The sequence below is a fragment of the Panthera onca genome, chromosome B2 (genome assembly GCF_046562875.1).
Source record: "Panthera onca isolate mPanOnc1 chromosome B2, mPanOnc1 haplotype 2, whole genome shotgun sequence".
Classification (NCBI taxonomy): Eukaryota; Metazoa; Chordata; class Mammalia; order Carnivora; family Felidae; genus Panthera; species Panthera onca.
Genome location: NC_138343.1, coordinates 1,801,394 through 1,822,401, shown reverse-complemented (window position 1 = coordinate 1,822,401; position 21,008 = coordinate 1,801,394). Strand labels below are relative to the sequence as shown.

The 21,008-nt window shown below is 48.8% G+C and overlaps 4 non-coding genes across 4 annotated transcripts; 2 read left to right on the top strand and 2 right to left on the bottom strand.

Moving 5' to 3' along the window:
- Positions 1–3,352: 3,352 nt before the first annotated feature.
- TRNAA-CGC (transfer RNA alanine (anticodon CGC)) lies at positions 3,353–3,424 on the bottom strand. Its single transcript has one exon. It is a non-coding gene; the product is annotated as a tRNA-Ala (tRNA).
- A 9,345-nt stretch (positions 3,425–12,769) lies between these two features.
- On the top strand, positions 12,770–12,841 carry TRNAA-AGC (transfer RNA alanine (anticodon AGC)). Its single transcript has one exon. It is a non-coding gene; the product is annotated as a tRNA-Ala (tRNA).
- Positions 12,842–13,484: 643 nt separating this feature from the next.
- Positions 13,485–13,556, bottom strand: TRNAA-AGC (transfer RNA alanine (anticodon AGC)). Its single transcript has one exon. It is a non-coding gene; the product is annotated as a tRNA-Ala (tRNA).
- A 1,954-nt stretch (positions 13,557–15,510) lies between these two features.
- TRNAA-AGC (transfer RNA alanine (anticodon AGC)) lies at positions 15,511–15,582 on the top strand. The gene has a single exon. It is a non-coding gene; the product is annotated as a tRNA-Ala (tRNA).
- The last annotated feature ends 5,426 nt before the right edge of the window (positions 15,583–21,008 follow it).

The following is a 21,008-nucleotide window of genomic DNA, read 5'->3' as shown; positions in this document are numbered from 1 at the left end:
AGGAAGCCTGGAGGCCGGCGCGGAGGAGGCCGTGCCCAGCCGCGGGTGGGGGGGGGGGGGTGGTGGAGCGGGAGCGGGGGTCAGAGGCGCGTCCAGGCCGCGCTCCCCGAGAAGCCCCGTCTCACGGACGGGCCCCGGGTGGCGGCGCCAGCACGGGAGGCTCTGAGCAAGAGAGGAGGAAACGTGGGAGACCAGCCCCGAGTCCTGAACATTCTGTCCCCCGGTTCCCAACCGGCGGTGAAACATGGGGGAGGGGAACCCAACCCCTCGGGATGGCGGCTCGTCCTCGCGCGCTCTGTCACACACACACACACGCACACGCACACACCTGCTCTCACATCTGCAGACTGTACTTTCCGCTTCAGTAAACGTTCCTGCTTGTGTTGCGTCTGTGCTGGATTCCTTCTCCTGAGACCCAGAACCTTCCCGGGCATCTTCGGGTCCGGCTGGGTCGAGGCCCCCGGACCCGGGTGTCCCCAGGTCACCGGGTGGCAGCCTCACCTCGCCTCCGCCCTCTGCCGCATCACCCACGCCTCACCCCTCTCTCCCTCCGCCTCCTCCTCCTCCAGGAAGCCTTCCCAATTTCGCGGTCCACGGCTACCGGGTTCCGGGGTCCCAAGGTCTCGGAGTCGGGGCTTCCCGGATCTCTGCTAGATTATCAGTCCGGGGAGCTTCTCAGTAGTAAATCCTTCTGTGCGGCCCCGCGGGGCTACGACACTCGGTGGCCTAAGGCAGAGAGCGTCCCCCGGGCGCCCGCGGGTCCGGCTGTGGCCGCGCCGCCCGCACGGGCCCTCACGTCAACCCCGCGCCCTGGACCCCGCTCCCGGATCCCCGCGCCCCACGCCTGGCTCCCCGAGCCCCGCGCCGTGCTCCCGGTTCCCCGCGCGCCGCCCCCCACGCCCCATCCCCCGCGCCCCGCTCCCCCGCGCCCCGGGCCCTCTCCCTGCGCCCCACGCCCGGCTCCCCGATGGAACGGAAACGCTTTCTCGACGGATCAGTGGGACCCGGCGCCAGCCGACCGCCGCAGAAAGACCCTTGAAGCAGGAACAGCGAACCCCAGGCTCCAAAACCAGCTTCAAGCAGCCGTTCTTCAGTTTTCCAGAAATTCCTAACCCCCCAGTCCAGCGCTCAGGGCTCTGTCACTTCAGCGTCACCATTCTGCCTTCCCCTTACAGGTGGAAACCCGGTTCGGGACGCCAGCTCTCCGCGGACGCGGCCATCGCCCGCAGGTGGTGTTTCTTACCCGGTTCAGGTCCATCGCGTTCCAGGACTGCCAGATACGTGGTCGTTCCCCCCTCCCCCCACCATCCCGCCCCGTTTCCGTCAGTGGATGAAGATTTTCGGTCTTCTCTTCCCATCTGGACCCAGACTTCCAGAGACAACTGAGTTTTTCCCTTTGTACCCTTTGTTGCGCATTTTCTAGCAGGCCTGTGGGAGCCGGGAGCAGTGGGGCGTCAGGGACCCCGCTATGACGGCGGGTAACGCCCGAGGTAATGACGGAGGTTGACCCCGCAGGGACTGACAGACCTGGAGGGCCATCTGCGTCACGTGGCCTGGCCGTGTGGGGGCCCCAGCTGTCAGCCATTTCCCCAAAAGCGCGCCCAGCACGTGGATTCCCTCGGAGACGACACTGGCGGGGGTCCCAGCGCTGCAGGCGCTCTCGGCTCTGCCCCGATGCCGAGCCTGAGGCCCTATAGAGCCTTCCTACTTAACCCCGGAGGTTACGAAAGTCACGGGAAGCACATAGGTGCTCCTGGAAGGGAAAACACCGAGTGCCAGGTCTCTTCTCTGCCAAGAATCACCAGAAGGAAAATTGAAGACAACAACCAGGTCACTTGAAAAGGAATCTGAGAGCAGCCCTCGCGCCCTGACACAGACGCGGCGTCCGAAGAGTGTTTCTGAGCTGGGAGGGTCTGGGCGCCTGGGACGCCTGTGCTCTAGGCGGTGACAGCTGCTGGACACACAGGTGACAGTGTGACGGACACACAGGTGACAGCTGCTGTAACAACAGGGCCCCCTGAGCCCGTGTCTGTTCCATTTGCCTGTGAGCGGCCCAGCCTCACCCCTTCTGGCCCTGTAGCCTGGGAGAGGGGAGATTTTGTTTGTACTCAGGGGACAGCAAAGCTTGTTTTGAGACTCAGGTTTTGCAGAATTCCTACCCTGTGATACACCGACTAGCACCCGAAAGAAAATGAAAATGTAACGCATTGTGATACATCCACCCAACGTAGAATCATGTTTAGAAATGAAGGAATTCTGTAATTGTTACCCACACCTTGTTTGTTTCAGGAAACACAGGGAACTTACACATCTCTCTATTCCCACCCTTCCCTCCGTGTGCCCACGACCACTCTTACACACACACAGACAAACCACACACACACACACACACACACACACACACACACACACACACACACTGCCCCTCTGGGCTTCATCTCTCTCTCCGATCCTTGCTGGGACCTTAACACGTGTGTTCGCTTTTATGACTTTCCTTAGCGTTCTAGAAACAAGTGCTAGAAACGGTTGAAGAAGCCGGTTGAGGTGATGCAAACTTACTGAATCCGTCACGAGTGCGCGGTGACCTTCCAGAAGACCGCCAAGTGGGGCAGAAGGCAGAAGACTTCCAGGACAGCAACAGGTGGAAACTCTCGGATGGGCCGGGGCCGCGGGGACTTGGTCTGGGGCGGGAGGGCAGGGACCGCGGTTCGGGTCAAGCAGGTCACCCCGACAGGGACTCGCACCTGAGGAGCGAGAACCCCGTGCGCGGGTGGAAGCGGCGTGGAAGGGTTGCTCGCGGACACGCGAGGATTTTATGCCAGCTGCGCGCGTGCGCAGTTCGGGGGTTTCCGGCGCGAGGCCCAAGGAACCCCCCGCCCGGGGCCGAGACCCGAGGGAACCCCACCCCCCGGACGAGGCCTGAGGAAATCCGCCCCCCATTCCTAAGTGGGGCTTCTCCCGAGTCCGTGGCCCCCGGTGCAGCGGTTGGGTCGCGGGGTGTTTTCCGGGTCGCCCCCCAGCAGATTTGGGCTCCGGCCCCCGCACCCCAGCCATGCGGTGACGGGCGGTGGTCGCGCAGGGGTGCGCGCGCGGGGCACGCAGAGGCCTGGGGTCGCGGTGTGGGGTCAGACCCCCTGCTGTCACAGAACAGGACCTGAACGCGGGTTCAGGTTTCATCTTCCCTGTCCTGTGTGCGTCCTGCGCTTTCCGGACACCGTCCGTAATTAGACCGTGGAGGAGGTCGGATGGTGGGCGGGCTTCCTTCTTTCACCTGCTGCGGGCGCGGGGCGGGGGTGGTGCGTGACAAGAAAAACAAGCCTGCAGATTCCCTGATCCCGGAGAAAACTCGGGCTGGAGGTGCCGGGGATTGAACCCGGGGCCTCGTACATGCGAAGCACGCGCTCTACCGCTGAGCTACACCCCCCCGGCCTGCGTCCCTCTCTCCTGCTTCATAAAATAGCACTTTTATTTTTCCTTTTTTTACCATCTAAGAACCGGCCTGCAGAGTCTACTGGGCTAAACTTCGCTGCTTCCAAATTCGCCAAACTGGAGAGCATTTAGCGGCTTGGTCGGAATAGCGCCCCTGCCGACCCGAGAGCCGCCCACCCCCACCCGGGTACCTGCTCCGGGCCCGCTCCTCAGGGCAGGGTCTGCGTGGCCTCCGCCGGGAAAGCTCGCGTCTCCCACCCGGACCGCAGCGCCGACGTTCAGACGGACGCTCCCCGCGCCCCGCGCCGCGGCGGCCGCAGGTGCACCTGCGTGTTCTGGCGCCGCGCGCTGGGAGACGTCCGCGTCCGCTCCGCTGTCCCTGTGGGTCCCCCTCCCGAGGGTCAGGTCCACAAGGGGTTGTACGAACAACAGCCTCAGAACTGCCCCCACTTTAACTGAAGTGACTTTGTCCCGCACTGGAGGGAAGAACCGGGGCGCAGGGCAGGCAGGGGGCAGCCGAGCAAAGTTGGGGCACCGAGCGAAGCCGGCAAAGTCCTTCCCTGGGACACCCGCTGACCCAGCGGAAAGCCTGCTGTGGGTGCAGATATTCGAAAGAACAAAATCAAGGAACGCGGGGAGACCTCCAAGTGGTGCCCTGGGTGCTTGGGGGTGGGGGTGGGGGGGGGGGTTCCTGGACCCCGAAAAGCAAGCGGGAGTGGTCTGTCCGGGAAAGACCGAGGAAGAGGCTGTTCGCTCGGCGGCCTGCTTACCGACTTGAGCCCCGTGGAGTGCTGACGGATGTCCTTCGGGTGGATCTGCGTTTAAAGACCGGAGGACGTTAAGTGTAATTGAAGGGCCCCGCCCTCCCCCCCCCCCCCCCTTGATTCTCTGCAAGATTTACCGGAGACACGAGCGCGTCTGGATGTTTGCAATCAGGTGACACGTAAGGAGACACCTGACCTTCCAAATGGGAGATCTGGGACTTTTAGACCATCATTCCCGGGCTCTCCCCGGGTATTTCGGCCACACCTCCACCTTCATGGACACTGATAGTTTCCGTGTTCAGAACAGTTCAGTAAGCACTGCGTTCCTCGAGAAATCCCTCCCTTGCTCCCTCGAGAAGAAGTTGGGGTCCATACCCTGTCACGATTGGTGATTGATCTGGACTAAGGAAAAGGAGGGGACAATCAGTGGGCACGTCTTCTGCGCCTCAAGCTTCATACAAGTGCAACTGAGAACCCAGAAGGAAATTTGACAAACATTGTGCGAGGGCCGTCCTCTTCTTTGGTCTTTGTTTTTCTCTCCGGTTCATTGGTGAGCTGCGCCATGGGCAGGGGCATGAGCCTCTTCGTGGGGGCGATGGCACCCTTATTCCTCTCCTTTCCAGAGACCCCCGAGTGAGCGTGGTCTTTCTTCCTGCTCACTCCTTCTGGTCTTCCTTGTGCTGATGCTGCTTGGACGTGCACAACCTCGAAGGGGAAAGAGGGAAGCTGGGTTGAAGGAATCCAGGAACACACCCAGCCTCTCCTGCAGGTGAGCCCGAGCTGGGCACCTGGGTACACCCCACACTCCAGCAAACCCTGTACAGTGGATGGTTGCCCTGCCTACCGGGTTATCCTAGGATCTCACAGTTGGTAGAACAAGGTTTGCTGTATTTAGCTTCACTAGTTCACAAAATCTTAGCCCGAATCTTTTTTGCGCCTCTGCAGTGAGAAGGATATCTGAATGCTAGACCAAAGATCCCGCGGCTAAGATCCCCTGAGTGCAGCCGACTCCAAGGTCAGCTCAAGTTCCAGGGGGAGTCCCAGGTGGAATATTCACCTCTGTCTCCAGTTCCCTTTTCTTTCAACTTCTGTTGTGACTTCTAAGCAAGGAAGACCCTGTTAAAATTAAATACAAAATAGAGACCAGACTTGAAAATTGCCTGAGCAGACAGGACCACATAAGTCACATAAGCCACAGTAAATGCAGCCTATCTCATGAACACAAGTGTAATGTGGGTTGTCCCTTGTAAATGCCTGAAAAGAACCAAGTCATCTGCTTAAAAATGGTGTAAGATAATCACTTCTAACCAATCCCTGCCATCTGGAAATCACTGCAATACCCAATCCCTATAAAAATTAAACAGCTTCATCGGGGCACCTGGGCGGCTCAGTCGGTTAAGCATCAGACTTTGGCTCAGGTCATGATCTCACCGTTAGTGAGTTCGAGCCCTGCTCAGACTTTGTGCTGACAGCTTGGAGCCTGGAGCCTGCTTTGGATTCTGTGTCTGCCCCTCCCTCTGTCTCTCTTTCTCAAGAATAAATAAGCATTTTAAAAAATTAAAGACCTTCCCCACTTTCACGTTATAAGCCATCCTGTGATGTCATGCCTTGAGCTTTGTATCAGCTTTACATCTGAAAGCTCCCAGTTCATGAGCTATTATGTATGCACAATAAACTCATACTAAATGTGATTTTATCGATTTGGTGGTTTTTAATTTAATTTTAATTTTCTGGTTTTTGATAACCGGTAAGATAGTGCAGAGGGGCAGATAGAAGATTAGCAGTGTGTCACCTCAGAGAAATTACATCCAGGTTGGAGAAAAGATACAAGTGGAATAAAGTAAGAACCTTGGAGAGAGACAAAGCATAGCGAGATGAGTGATGTAAACGCAGATCTCAAAATCTAGGCTACTGTGGGGGAGATAAGACAGAAGAGGACTGAATTGGTCACAAAACTTGGTCATAGGTGGCGAACAGTGTGTTTCACAGTCACTGCTCTAGTAATCCCTGGTGTAGATCCAGTTAGTGGATGCTTCAGCTCTAGTTCAGGAGACCCCCATACAAAGACGAAGGAAGAGGAAAGGAAGAAAAGGCTACAATTTATCGCAGAGCCTTGTTTGGACAGATTCTCGCCTAAATAAAGAAAGCACAGAGAGGCAAATATGTGAGCTGGGACACTAGGTTTTACAAAACCTTTGCAAAATCTAAGACTTTGGAAAACCTCCAGAGGCTAGAGAAGTCTTCAGCTTCATCACATAGAACGCAGAGCCCTGAGTTGTGGATGAAGTGCTGGACACCGTTGAGGAAAACCATCAATAGTTTCCGTGACTTTGAAGTCTCCCCAGTGATTCTAGTAATCGGCCAGTTCAGGAACCATTAGCCTGGAAGGTCAAGCACCCAGAAATTGCATTCAGTTAACTTACTGGAAAAGTGCCATCATCCAAAAGGAGACGTATCTACAGGTGGCCCACCTCATCCTTCTCCCCATCTTCTGAATACAAAACAATGGGCAATGTCCCCTTTCTCCGGGAAAGAGAAGGGGATGATGACATTTGTCCCACAGGAAGACCCGACTTGTAGAGTCCAGAGCTGTCGTGGCTTGGGCAGTGCCAGGCTGCTCGTGCTGCTGATGGAGAACACTGTGAGCATGCGTGGGCTGGTGGGGGGGACCTCCTTGCAAGAGCCTCTGTTACAGGTAGCTCCTGCAAGAACCACACGAAGCCAGCTTTCCTGAAACCCCATGTGTCCCTGTGTGGGGAGCATGTTGACTGCGGCATTCAGGCTTGAACGTCTCTGGTATAAGTGGGGGCAAAATCCACATGAATACCTGGAATAAAGAAAAAGTACAAGGCAAAAATCCACATGACTAGACATCAATGATCTCTTTGCCTAGGGAGTGGTATGGCTCTGTTGGTGAAGGTTTAGTCTTTGGTGCGAGACTTCAGGATTTCAGGCCCTGTTCAAGCTACTCTTTCCTTTCCCCTACACATTTCTAAGTCTTAGAAGAAGCTAATTGAAACCTGGCTTTCTCTTAGGAAACTCACTATGGTGTTTATAGTGTGGGCATCTCTGTCCATACAGCCTCATCTCTTCTCAACTGGCTTCTAAAGTCAAGACTTTGAGGGGGCAAAGCCAGAGTTGCAATAGAGTGAGAACACCATTGTTCCAATGTAGGTAACCCACTAATCCTCTTTAGAGACTCTTACAAGATTTAGACGGGTGAACAAAAGAGTGGATGTAGGCGTGAAAATGGAAAGACAGATTTGAGAACAAGGAAGAGTGTAGACAGACACAGGATTTGCAGCCATGTTGGATTTGGGGAGTGAGGGATTCACTTAAAAGACCTCTAGGTGGCTTGACCAGACTTAGAGTAAAACCTAGGTTTCTGAGCATAGGTCGTCCTGGAAACATGCTTGTAATCCAAAGCACTTGCATATCAAAGCGAATTTCCCCATAAGAAATAATGGAAATTTAGACGATTTGTTCCACAACCCAAAGATATTCATATAAAAATGATTACGATGTTAAATTACAATACTGTAATATAATACAAAATAATAAAGAAAATACAAAATATAAAGAAAAACAAATTGGCCTGCACTTACCTTTGAGAACCTTGGTGGCTGGTGTGAGGGAGACAAGAGAGGAGGATTATTGCATAGGACGACTTTCACTATCAGTAACAAAATCACTGCTATCTCTTGGTTCAATGGAACCTTTTCCTGCACAGGGGCCATTGTATGTGCTTGCATGGATGTTGACTACAGCACAGTATTAATAATATAATACTTAAATTTAAATAATTAAAATACTCATCATAGACTGTATTTAATGTAACTGGCAATAAGGCAGCAGAGGAAAGGGTCTACATCTGCAGGCAGCCTGACCTAAAATGAAGCAAAGGATTCCTAAGCTCACTCTTGGATGGAAAAGCAAAGGACTGTCCATAGGTGTTTGGAAGTAACAAAAAATACACTAGTGCCAGTTACGGGCACCTTCCAACGTGCTGAAAAATCACTGATTTCTGCCAAACACAGCAGCCTGAGACCCAGCATCTGAGCATGAGAGATGATCACCCACAATCCCAGAGAGAGAGAGAGAGAGCGCGCCATTGGCTCAGTTGTGATCACGTGACATTTGGTGTCACAGACGACTCATACTCCAGGACATCGCTTGTTTATCAAGTTAAAACATATTAGAAATGTTTGCTTACCTTGCAGAACATTCACAGAACAAGTTACTCGCAATCCAAGGTTTTACTGTGTATTATGCTAGTAAGTACAGAGGCACGAACAGGATTTCTTCTAGGTTTTTGTTGTTTTTAGGTTAATTTGTTTCTGCATTAGAAGCAAGAAACAGAAAATCCTTGACACCATTATGTGGCTTTAGGCTTTGTGTTAGCATGGAGAAACTTGGGCATGAATTAACAATGTAGCTTAATGGATACAATGTTTAATTCCAACTAGAAAATTAAGAGCTCACAATTGAAATTGGATCGATACCCTTATCTTCTGATACCAATGGATAATTTTGAGCCCTTCTTACCACCTAGTCTCCAAGGGCCCTCCTTTTCATGGAGGGCCTTAGGATCCTTAGGATCCTCATCCTTAGGATAAGAGATATCTACAGAGTTCCCGACTCAGAGATTAGAGCCTTCTGAAACCTCTATAAATTGTTACTTAGATGTAGTAGGCTCTACAGTGAAAAGAAGTGTCAGGCTTCCTGCCAGTAATGCCCACCTAAGTCACTAATATGGATGACCAACTCAGGGTAGAGATGTCTGACCCCAGCGATCAAGTCTGCAATGAAGTTTGTATAGATTAAAATAGTAACAGCAAGGGGGCACCTGGATGGCTCAGTCGGTTCCAGCCCCACGTCAGGCTCCTTGCTGACAGCTTGGAGCCTGGAGCCTGCTTCAGATTCTGTGTCTCCCTCTCTCTTTCCCCCCTCATTCGTGCCCTGTCTCTCTCTCAAAAATAAATAAAAATGTAAAAAAAAAATTAAAATAGTAACAGCAAGGACCCGCAGGGAGTTCAGAAGTTCTTTTTGCTCTCTCATTTCTATGTTCCTTTCTCTTCAGCAATGTTGCAAAATGGTAGCTCTGGTTGGAAAAGCTGATTAATCTCGTGGCTACTTGTGGCTTTACACTCATTTCTTTCTTATGTTGTGCCTATCACCCTGTGTAGGAACAACCCACTGGATGTTGTGACAAGACAGGGGGAGAAAGGAGACAATTCCCTATTTCCAGAGTCAGGGGAAGACAGAGCCGCCCTAGATCCGTCAGGAACCCAAGCCAGAACTTTCACAAATGCCAGAAACACAGCCTCCCATTGAACCATCTTTGACAGTGGCAGGTTTTTTGCAGCATCCTGCAAAATATGTGTATATTTCACTTATTTTCTGTGGTTCTTCGAAACCCTCACTTTTTAAACTAAAAGCCCGTTCCCTTGGGGCATCTGGCTGGCTCAGCTGGTAGAGCATGTGACTCTTGATCTTGGGGTCATGAGTTCAAGCCCCATGTTTGGGTGTAGAGCTTACTTAAAAAAAATTAAAAATCAACTGGATTTAATAAGACTTTAGCAAAAAGATGTTATTTTTTTAAGTCCGTTGTGTTAAACCCACTATATCTATAACCTCAACCTAGATCCATAAAGAAAGGATAATAAATTCTAGACTGTATGATACCATCCTGCTCTTACAACCTTACCTGCCTGGCCAGTCTCTCCCAGACACCTGTTCACTGGCCTAAAACCTCTTTTTATATTATTTTCAAGCCACACCCACGAAACTCCCAAGATGGAACTTTCTCTTCCTCTCCACAGTTTCTTTCTCTCATGCTACAAACCAGTTCCAATCCAGTCTTTCTTGACCATCTTGTCCACACCCGCGTTCAAGTGTCATCTGTCTACAGTTGACTTGTGGCTTTATTTTCTATACCATGCCTGCCTTCTCCACCTGCAATCAATAAAGCCCAGGAAATACCTCCTGGGAAAGAAGAACTTCAGCACCACCATATACAAAACAAAAATGTCTCCTATTTCCAGTGGTCTCTTTTCTCTCAACTTTGTAGTTATGAGATGGCTTCACACTACAGCTGGTAAGACCGGAGAGTAGGTTACCAAGAATTCTTGTGGGTTTTGATGTAATTGCCTTCTAATCTTTTGTACTCCCAACCCCTTGAGGTCAGAGACTACTTCATTCACACTTTAAGCCAAGTGATTAACCCAATAATTGTTTCAATATAAGTAGCAGATACGAGACTTTGATTGAATTGTTGCGGCATGAACTGGGGAGCCCCCTGGTCCTGGGGCCTCCACCCAGGCCAACCCGAAGGAGTCCTCTAAGGTTCTGAGCCTTGTCAGGGGAATGAATTCAAGGACAGACACGCATCACGGTCAACAAGCCACACAGATGGGAAAGTTTATTAAAGCAAAAGGTACACTCTGGAGATAGGTGAGCTAGTGAGAGCCCAAGCACCCCGGGGTTTGGAGTTTCTATCTGTTATTGACAGTTGTTAAGAAGCAGGAGGAATATTCATTACCTGGGGGTGGGGATTTCTTGGAAGCAGGATCGTGTGCCTTCTCCTCCATACTTGCTCAGGGGCTTCCTGTCCTGGCTCCGCCATCTGGGGCCCGTCTGGTGTGCTGGGGCTTCTGGGGAGTGCGGCCGGACAGGCCTCTGACCCTCCCCATGACTGGGCACAGCCTCCTCCGTGCTGGCCTCCAGGCTTCCTCTTAGAACCTAATTAACTGCCCACTCTAACACAATGAGTGGAAGGTAATGGGTGCACAGCTGCTGTTTTTTGTTCTTCTTGGAGGGACACAATGAGTGCATAATATATTTTTTTTCAAAATTCCACTAATCACCAATTTCTCTGGTCTGGGTTTATAATTCTCCTTTAGGGGCTGAGGAATGATGGCTTCAGACCTCGAACGTGCTGCGATAATTTAAGTACTGTCGAAGCCTCCACCACTAGAGCTTAAGCAGCACAATCCGGCTTCTTCTAAATCTAGTGTTGCCATTCCTTCTCTCGGTGCTAAAAAATCACCATTTGGATTGGAAGTTCTCCCTTTTCTTCCTCTTCCATTTGCTTCTCCTTTTCCTCTTTCTTCTCTCTTTTTTAACTCCTGCTCCTCGTGAAGCCGCCTCAGCTCCTCCAGCCAACCAAATCGTCTTTAACTTTGAGCAAGTAGCCTTAGCCCATGTCATTGATGAACTTAAGCCTTTCCTTGTATCTTGATCAAGATCATGAATTCTTTCCTAAAAAGAACGGAGCCTCCTACCCATCACCAGGCTCTCCTGCACCACCCTGGGCACCAAGGAAGCAAACCCTCTTGCACGACCTTGAGCCCTGAGATAATGTCTGTAGCTGTCGCCATCAAAACTGTGCATGATCAAGAATTGCCACAGATCACTGCATCCTTAACTGATTAACTAAGTCCCCTTAAAAACCCCATCCCTGGGCCAGGCAGAAACCTTGGAGGTGGCTTTTGGACAAGAGTCTGCCTTCTCCCCAGGTTGCTGGGCTCCTGAATAAAGGTCATATTCCTTTCCAGTCAAATCTGGTCTCTTAAGTATTAGCTTTTCAAGCCAGGGGCAGATGAACTTGGGGTTCAGTGACACATTCTCTCTAAACTAAAAAAGGTTTGTTTGGGTTTTGTTTTGTTTTGTTTTAATATTGGGTGAGTTTTGATGAAGGGAAGCCCTGTTTCTTAAACAATGTCGCAGCTTACCTGGCACCCTCACACACCTCTTTAAGCCATATTTAACTTCCACACGAAGAAAACACAAAATCCCAGTCAGCCATCTTTTGGTGATGTTTCTATGTGTCCTAACAAATACTCCCTGGTATCCTGTTACTCAAATTCTGGGTCATAAAGATAACTACAGTGACTAGTCTTACGTTATGGGGTAGTTGTACTCAGTTGAAATTTCCTCTTCCTCCAAATTCATGGGCGTCCTGGGACCTCAGAATGTCACTTCATTTGGAAATAGGGTCTTTGCAGATGTAATCAGGTGCAGATGAGGCCATTAGATGGGTGCTAACCCAATAGGACTGGTGTCCTCATAGGAAGAGGGAAATTTGAACACGGAACCCCAGAGACAGAGACTTGGACTGATAAGGCTGCAAATCCAGGAAGGCCAGGAGAGAGGGGTGCTTCTGGCCCTTCTAGTCCTTGTGTCTGCCGAGTATTGGTCATCATAGCCGTCCGCTCCACCTCTATTCCATATTTCCTTCCCATCAACAAGCACTCCAGCTGGCCGAGTGAGGCTCATCCACACTGCCAAAAGTTTGGTCACATTAGCAGTGCTCCCTATATCAGGTTATTACAGTTTTCATTGACTTTTTAATCACAGTGCATGAGGTCATTGACAGGTACCCCTGGGAAATCTCCTTGAGCTCTACACATATTCCCTATGTAACCCCATTTTATAGTAGTGCAACCTCTCCTCTCTAGTGCGTCTGAAACAGCAGGGTTGTATGCAGTAGGTCCTGAGTTGTCAGCTTAATTCTTGTCGCAACTGCAGATAATAGGAGCCACCAGTATGGTGGACACCAGAGCACTCTACCAGAAGGGGGTGTGGCTCAGTGGTAGAGCGTGCGCTTAGCATGCGCGAGGCCCTGGGTTCAATCCCCAGCACCTCCACATGGCCATCCGCGAGGGCAAGCTTTTGAACGAACTCCATGGGTTTGACTCCGGAAGGAGTTCCAACCTGACATCTCACTCTTTCTTTCCCTGGTGGCATTTTCATGCCAGGCACAGTGTGGAAGGATAGGGAAGAGCAGGGAATAGCCAGGCACAGTGTGGAAGGATAGGGAAGAGCAGGGAATAGGAAAAAAGGGAAAGTTTCTTCTCTGTGTATTCACTTGAGGATAGTGAGAAAGAGACAGAGAAGAAATTTGGTGCAATTTGTCCCAGGATTCTTCTATCTTTCCTTTTCATGGTTGATAATTTAATACTTAGTCATTTCAATTCCTAAGGGCTTGGTTCCTCCAAACGGACTGCTTCAACACTGCGGTAATTATACCTGTGCTAGGTAAAGACAACACGGCTATTCTTCTGTCAGTGGTATGCCTGTCCTGGCATTCAGATCATGGTTGATAATTTAATACTTAGTCATTTCAATTCCTAAGGGCTTGGTTCCTCCAAACGGACTGCTTCAACACTGCGGTAATTATACCTGCGCTAGGTAAAGACAACACGGCTATTCTTCTGTCAGTGGTATGCCTGTCCTGGCATTCAGATCAGTGTGGAGTTCGGTCAAAAGTGAACCTGCAGGAAGGAAGCATGGAGGTGCTGGGGATCGAACCCAGGGCCTCGTGCATGCTAAGCACGCGCTCTACCACTGAGCTACACCCCCTCCTGGTGGGATCCTGTGGTGTCCACCATACTGGTCGCCCCTATTATCTGCAGGTGCACCAAGATTTAAGCTGACAGCTCAGGACCCACTGCATACAACCCTGCTGTTTCAGACGCACTCGAGAGAGGACACATTGCATTCCAACCTGCAAAGCCCTTAACACAATTAGCCTCATAACTGACCCTCAGAGGACTGCAGGCAGCCGACTTCCTGAGTGAAAGTTCCTGTCCACCACCAAGGAGAGTTTCAGGATGGAACATTCTCTTGGTTCTTCAGTTTCCTTCCCTCCTATCTGCAGAGCTCTCAGAAGAAAAGTGGTGCGGGGGATACACAAAAACAGTACCTGTATAGGATCAGCGCTAAAAACAAACAAAACAAAACAGAACAGAACAAAAGAAAAGAAAAAAAGGACAAACCAGTAAGGTGAGGCCACTCAGGAAAGTGAGGTCCAGGTTGGGAGACAATGTGGAGTCAGTACTTCACAATATTGGTGTGAAATGAGGAGCAGAGTGTGTCTGTCACTTCTTCCCTAAATTGCTGTGCCAAACATCTGTGTCTAGGGAGGTGGGGTCCTCACTCTGTCTAGACGCTGCGTCTCGTTCTGAGAGCCGGAAGGACAGAAGACAGAAAAGTAGACTAGAAAACACACTCCTGTGTACATAGAGGCTCTTTCAGAAGAAAATGCTCTCCAGGGGAACTTGAAGGAAGGAAAGAAATGAATTTGCTCTTTATAAGCCCCTTCGTACAGAACACACCAAAACTCATAGTGAAGTTGTTCAAGCCCAGAGTGTAGGTGGGTCGTCATTTGAACTCAGGGCCACTTCCACTGAAGACACATGAGGATCCGTGGTTCCACACGTAGTAACGCACAAACCATTATAAAGAAAGCTTTCTCTTCTCTCTCTTTCTTACCAGTATAGACTCAGGTTTTCTTATTGTATCCATTAGATTACATTCCTTCATTGTTCATTTTCCATTTTAATACTCAGTGCTTCCAACATTTCTCTAGAGGCCCCGTGTCCTTTTGAGCCTACCGTCATCTTTTGAGCACTTTCTTACATTCTGGCACAGAGACATGGTCTAGGGTCCTCTTGTGATTCCCCTGCCCCAGCCCTGGGGCGACAGCAACTTCCTCCAGCAGCCTTGGTTCCTGCTAGCGGGGATCTGTATTAAGAAATTAAGATAGAGCCAAATTATGGAAAGAGCCCAAATGTCCATGGACTGATGAATGGATAAAGACATGCAAAAAGATGGTACGTATACATATAAATAAGTCAGAGAAAGACAAATATCATATGATTTCACCCGTGGAATTGAAGAAATACAACAGATGAACATAGGGAAAGGGGAGGAAAAATAAGATAAACACAGAGAAGGAGACAAACCATAAGACTCTTAAAGATAGAGAACAAACTGAGGGATGAGGGAGGGAGGTGGGTGGGGGATGGGCCAGATGGAGATGGGCATTGAGGAGGGCGCTTGCTGGGACCAGCACTGGGTGTTGTGTGTAAGTGATGAATTCCTGGGTTCTATTCCTGAAGCCAAGACTACACCGTATGTTAACTTACTTGAATTCAAATAAATAAATCTTCAAAAAAGAGAAATTAAGATAGGAGACTAGCCCTCCTCGTTGTCACTAGGGCAGCACTGTTTCTGTGCTTCTGTGCTGGCAGACCTATGACCCGGCTCCTCACTGCCGTCTTCTCATGAAGCTTTGAGGGGCCCCAAGGTCAGGGCGGGCTGAGGAGCATGAGCGGGTCTCGGGAAGGGTGTCTTTCACTCGAGCACCATCACCTTCATCCTCACGCAGCTGCACAAGAGACGCCGTCTAGGGGGTTCCCCGAAATAAGGAGTCGTGTGTAAGGATGTCGGCGCTCAAAGCTTCGTGTCCTCAGGACGCCCAGCGGGTAGATGGCTGCGGTGAAAATGCTTCTGAAAAAGGTGTGCCCACACCGGGGGTGTAGCTCAGTGGTAGAGCGCGTGCTTAGCATGCATGAGGCCCCGGGTTCAATCCCCGGCACCTCCATTCCCCAGGCTCCTATATCTCCTCGAAGAGGGATCTTTTGATCCTGGAGTGAAAAAAATCCAGGTTTCTGTCTGCAAGTCTCCATCCTCCTAGGAGGAGGATGCTATCGTGGCGACCTTCTAGCCACTTTGGAACACAAGGTAGAATTCTAGCCACTTTGGAACACAAGGTAGAACTTCGTGCTCATTCACTCAACGTCAGCCTTTTTCATCCTCCGCCCACCCTCGGCAACCAGCGCTGCATTCTCCAAGGTCTTCACTCCGCCATCACTAAGTTGGGAAAGTCAGAGTTCCAAAAGCAGGAAACCCTCTGACCGGAAAGGGCATCTGCTAAGACAGTGAAACCATACCCACCTAGCCTCTCCTGCACCTCGAACATCAGGAGCCAAGTCAACAGGGTTTTCCTGGATTTGAGGGAAAGTCTAAAATTAAAGGCCTAGAAAATCTGAAAAAGTCAACCTGCTTCGGTACCTTCAGAGGAAGGTTTCCGCTCTGCAACAAAAAACACGGGATTGCCCAGTGATGAAAGGTGGCCCGGCTGGCTGCATAATCTGCTGGGCCCTGGTCAGGGACTGCGGCTGGCCCTGATGACATGTCGGGTGACAGACCGGGGGGAGGCCAGCCTAGGCCGCTCATTCCCTGAAAGACCGAGAGCGAGATGTTCAAGGACACCGAAGGTAGCCACTCATGGCAAGCACTTGCTGCTCTCCCTGCCCTGTTTGGATTCCAAAATAAGGGCAGAGTGGGGGAAACATCCCCCTCGCACCGGTCCTGAGCTCAGACTCCGCGTAGCTGGCAGAGCACGGCCTCCTGGAAAGGCTGTAAGAGAAGAAGGACGGCAGGTGCCATGAGCACTTACAGGAGAATCAGAGAAGCCGCTCACCTTCTCCCCTGATTTAGGGCAATTGCTTTTGCTTGTGGGGCGACTGGACCTTTCTCCACAATTTTTCAATCCACAGTCCTGATAACATAGTAACTTTGGTAAATCCATATGAATTCGTTCATACAACCCAGTTTTATAAAGTAAAATAGTCTTTATGCCTGACCTAAACCAGGAGAAAATATTGCACGGAGAGACTTGAATGCGAAGCAAGAGATTTGAGGGAAAGAGCAGCTAACTTAGTTTTGAAGTTATCTCTACACCCAAGGTGGGGATTGAACTTACAACCTGGGGATCAAGCAGCCCAGGCTGTACCAACTGAGTCAGGCAGGTGGCCCAAGAGCTTCTATCGTTGATCACGAAAGAGGTGATTGGTTTGCTGTGGGCTAATTCAGTGTTTGTCGCAGATAATGAGCCACTCTCAGGAAACCAAACCACTGTATGAATCGAGAGGTGCTATGAAGGCTCTTCTTCAAGACTGTGGGAACCTTGTATCTCTTGCCCCGCCCTCCGGGGCCCCGTAAATTAGGGCGACATTGGAGAGTCACGCAAAATCACCAGTTTTCTGTGTACTAACTCACATCGGCTCTAGCGGACATGCTCCACCCAAAGTAAACGCTCCTTTCCTGCAAGAAGGGCCCCCAAGCAATCCCGTGCCTCCGGGTTGCACACAACATCCTCAACATCCAAGCCGCAGAAGACGTGCTGTCCACTCTTCCCGAGACCTGAGGCCCTCTGGGTCCACCCATCCCGCACACCCGGCGATTCAGCCAAACATAGGTCCTAAGATCACGTGCATTTATTGTTTCCTCCAAATGTCTTCATTAATTTTAATTCTGTACATATTATAAATGTGTAGTTATTCATAAGACAGAAATGTTTTTATGCCACACTACAGTCTGTAAATGCTGTGGGTTTCTCAAATTGTTATAAATAATCGAAGGCATACTAAAGAAAATTCTAAATGACTTATATGTTTGTATCTATTACGGAGTCCTGAGAAGATAATTTCCTTATGACAATGATTCTTAAACTTTAGCAAGACCACATTCTTGAAATCTACAGTATAAATGAATTATATGAAAGACTTTGTTTTCTTCTGATGGAGCCGTCAGTTGCCGCTTACACATTCTTCCTGGAACATTCTTCCTGTGATCCTCACGTCTTCCTAATATCCTATCCCTGTCTCTCTCCCCTGTTCCTCTCATCTCTCAGGTCATTGTCTCCACCTTCATGGCAGAAGTTGGTCTCTGGCTCAGGCTTCTCCACTCCAGATGCTTGAATACACACACACACAATCATGAGAGTGCCATCAAAATCGGCTTGTCTCCCAGACTTTGTGATACGTCCCCCTTTCTAATATGTCCCCCTTTCTAATAAAGAGCTTGTTACCAAAACTTGGTGATGCAAATGGGACTATCATACATCCTTGCACTGTGCTATGTTGCCTGATCTATTCTGATCGTGATTTCATTTAGAAATTAAAAAATAAAAATCTAAACTGTAATTGGAAAAATCTTCAAGAAGTGTGTGTGTGGGGATTCCAGTATGCTACTCAGCAACACCCTTTTTCATTCATTCCTACCTTGAATGTTATATGCGTGTGCATGTGGGGTGATGGCCAATCATAGGCACAGTGAAAATACCCAGAAGAATCTCTATAGTGTGTGTGTGTGTGTGTGCGTGCGCGCGCGTGCGTACGTGTGTGTGTGTCACTGTGGTGTGCATGTTGTTATGAGAAACTACTTGGCATTAGGCCATCTTGGTTTCACTGGTGACATGGGGAAAATTGTTGAACATCACTGGCCATTTGCACAATGAACTGAGCCTTTTAATTCTCCCTCCTGCCAAACAGTCTTGCAGCGAACCTACCATTACTGGTAGAGTTTTGTCCCTGTCTGGAATGTCTAACTTTTCAGGGCTCCGGGAAAGAACAGTATGAACCATTCTTAAATGAAGGATAAGTTAACTACTGAGATTAGAATACTAAAAATGTTGACTAGAATTTAAATAAAAATTTGAGAAAATAATCAATAACTTAAAATAAAAATGGAAAGCAGATGACAACCAAGGTCATAAAGATTCAGATCTGAAAACCAATTTCATTCACTGACATCAATAACTTCCTTCTTGGTATTCCTTATTATAGATACTAAATCATTTTATTTTATTTTGCCATATATTCATTCGACATTTCTAGGCCAATATCTTTGATGCAACATTTCGCTAATGTCTTGGCAATTACAGTTTTTAATAAAGTAGCATTTTATAAAAGTAGCCTGGATCACTAACGTTCTTATGTAAAATATTGAACATCTGCCCCCATAGCTTTTTAATTCAGTCTTCTTTTCAAAGAGCTCTTTTTATTTTGAATTTGTTTTATGTTTTGGTGTTAACATAACTTAAGTTCTAATGGCTTTGTTCCTTGATCAGCCAACACGTTTCTGCAAATAACCCCATTAGCACCTCACCATCAATGAAAACTACAAAACCAAACTTAACCTATGAAAGATCACATGTCCACCTAAAACCAGAAGGACCAATTTTGGTCTGCATTTTTTGCAATCATTTCTATCCTCATCCTATTGAGATACTACCACTTTTTTGACAAAAAAAAAAAAAAAAAGAAAAAAAAAAGAAAAAGAAAAAGAAAACCATCAAATGAACCTAATTTAGTCTTCAATAAATTAAATTTTAAAAAATATATAATTTGGAGCCTGCTTCGGATTCTGTGTCTCCCTCTCTCTCTGCCCCTCCCCCATTCACACACTGTCTCTCTCTCCCTCAAAAATAAATAAACATTAAAAAATTTTAAACATATGTATAATTTTAAAATTCCAATTAGCTACTAATGTTAAACTGTAAAATTTTAAAAGTTTTTTAAAAATGTTTAATTATTATTTTTGAGAGAGAGGGGGAGAGAAAACCCAAGCAAGGGAGGGGGCAGAGAATCCCAAGTAGGTGTTGCACTGTCAGTGCAGAGCTCAATGTGGGGCTCAAACCATGAACCGTGAGGTCATGACCTGAGCCCAAGTCAGATGCTCAACCAACTGAGCCACCCAGACTCCCCTAAACTATAAATTTTTAAAAATAGACCTGAAGGGGCGCCTGGGTGGCGCAGTCGGTTAAGCGTCCGACTTCAGCCAGGTCGCGATCTCGCGGTCTGTGAGTTCGAGCCCCGCGTCAGGCTCTGGGCTGATGGCTCGGAGCCTGGAGCCTGTTTCCGATTCTGTGTCTCCCTCTCTCTCTCTGCCCCTCCCCCGTTCATGCTCTGTCTCTCTCTGTCCCAAAAATAAATAAAAAACGTTGAAAAAAAAATTAAAAAAAAAAAAAAAGAAAAAAAAATAAAAATAGACCTGAACACTTAAATATAACAAGATACGAAAAAAACATAATTTCTCAGGTTTTCATATGCTTTTGGGTTAGTTGACAAGTTAACCCTAAAATATCATGTGCCACAATATGGTCCCACTACACGTGACTAGTGAAGTAAACCAAAATATGTCACTTAAAATATTCCACTTTGACATAAAAATTACTTTGACCAGAAGGCAGTTAAGAAGCAGCAAACACAAAATATCTCTCTACCCTTCCCCTTTCTGCCTTAAGTCAGGATCTAAAGTCTCTGTTTACAGGAGACGGACATGTACCAGCCTGGAGAGGCACCAGACGAAGCTGCAAACAGACCTTTTCCCCATTAGTTTCCTGCCATGTCTTTACTTTCTGCCTTGCTGCCCTTATCGCCTAAAACTGTCTTCCTCAGTCCTGTTGGTCCTGTTGTTTCTCTGAAAATTTCCTGCTCTTTGTAGAAGATGCTAAGAAGTTCTAAGCTGATGTTTTCAGCTACTGTTTGTTGAGGTTAATCCCACACGATATATACTTCACACGTTAATAAACTCTGTTTTTCTCTTATTCATCTACCTTTTGGTTAGAGTCCCAGTTGAGAACCTCGGATGGGTAGAGGTGAAGTTTTGCTCCCCTGTACTAGTCTGTTTCCTCTCTTTGTTCTATTCAATGAGCAGGCGGACAGCCCCCATTAGACCCACACACTGTTAGGTGAGCCAGGTCCTCTGGGTATGCACGTGGGGGTGAAAGCCATCAAAAGATTCCCCAGCATTTTTAAGTCCTTATTTCCATGTCTACACTCATTTCATGGGGAACCAGTAACAACTAATGGAAGTCAGCAGAGACAGGTATGTTTCCGAACTTCTCGGATTATGAGGCAGTGTAGTTCAGCGGTCGAGTGCATTCCTGCCCTTCCCCTTCCATCTCTTAAACCACACATGGACAGCCTTTCCTCACTTTCCTCTCATTGAATTAATTTACTCACTTTGCCCTGTTTATATCAGAGTTTGGTTCATACCCTGCATGGGTTGCCTTTGCTCCTGACCCATCTCAACGCCACGGGCCTCATCGTTACTGATGATGTCTGTCTTCCCAAGGAATATTTGATTGAAGGAAACAAAAGAGAAAGATCTGGAACTGGGGATGACAAAGTTACATCAAGCCTGAGGACTCGATTCCACTGGCAATATCTTGCAGAGGCA